Consider the following 1,220-nt stretch of genomic DNA (forward strand, 5'->3'; position numbering starts at 1 on the left):
ATCTTCTGCTGCTTGTCCTCCTCCACGGCCAGGAAGCTCGTGCAGTAGATGGGCACCACCACCTTCTGAAGGGCAGCCAGAAGCTCCTTCGCCTGCTTGCGCTGGCAGTGGTGCAGCACGTCGTTGATGAGGTAGATGAGGTGCAGCCGCAGCTCAAAGTGTGCGCCGTCTGCCGTGATTCGGTTGCGCAGGTGGCCAGACATTAGCTCACAGTGTGGTGGCGACTTGGCATTGCTGAACATCCAGTTCTTGGAAGCCGAGATGGCATCCTTGGTGCACGTGTCAATGATGGGTCGGAGCAGGTTATCGAACTCGTTCATGTCCAGCTGAGTCTCCTCCAGGAGCTTCTGCATCTGCTGCTCCACTGCATGAGCCAGAGCCGCTGTCACCTGCTCCTGTCGTAGGGCCAATAAGTGCTGCTCCTGCTGTTGCAGGTTCCACTGGCTCTGCTGTATGAGCTCGTCCATGGACATGGCACCCTGGGCAGGTGGGATAGGTGCTGCGGGGGCCAGAGGGGGCTGTGGCAGGGGTGGTAGGGCTGCAGCTGTCTCCAGCTCGGGGGCCTGCTGCTTGCAAATGAGCTGCTGCTGCTCCAGCGCCAGCTTGTACTTGTAATAACTGTAGAACTCGCCTCCGAAAAGGAAGGAGAATTTTGGGTTGTCCTCCTGCTTCTCCATAGTCATCTTCTCAAACTCGGGCCCATTGCGAGCCACGAACTGGGCCACTTTGTCGATGACATTCCGAAGCTCCTGGTGATCGGGCGGCAGCGGCATATCCATGGCTCCTTCTGGCGCTCACGATCGCCCACCAGCGCTGTCTATGGAAGTCTGCCTAAGGGGCGCGAGCAGGGCCCTTAATCGCGAGCCTCAGGAGCTGATGGCGCATGAAGGGCGGGCGTGTGGGCGGGGCTTGCGCTGAGCATGCGCATATTGCTCCCCGCGCTTGCGCCCGCCCAGTGGGCGGGGTGGCTAGTGACGTCTGGGCCAGTCTCACTAATGTTAACAGTACTCTCCTCCACCATCACAATTCAAAGACATTGATTCTTCTTCTGTCATACTTTGTCATTGTCCAGCTCTTAGCTGCATAGCAGGCAATTGAGAAGACCATGGTTTGAGTTAATCTCCCCTAAGTCTTTGTTGTTGTTGTTGTTGTCATAGCAGGCAATTGAGAAGACCATGGTTTGAGTTAATCTCCCCTAAGTCTTTGTTGTTGTTGTTGTT

The 1,220-nt window shown here is 56.4% G+C and overlaps 1 pseudogene; it reads right to left on the reverse strand.

Annotated features, from left to right (window-relative positions):
- Positions 1-2: 2 nt before the first annotated feature.
- On the reverse strand, positions 3-779 carry LOC102867225 (annotated as a pseudogene).
- Between the last annotated feature and the right edge of the window lie 441 nt (positions 780-1,220).

The sequence above is a fragment of the Elephantulus edwardii genome, unplaced genomic scaffold, assembly GCF_000299155.1.
Source record: "Elephantulus edwardii isolate Elephantulus edwardi_28Jun2011 unplaced genomic scaffold, EleEdw1.0 scaffold00018, whole genome shotgun sequence".
Classification (NCBI taxonomy): Eukaryota; Metazoa; Chordata; class Mammalia; order Macroscelidea; family Macroscelididae; genus Elephantulus; species Elephantulus edwardii.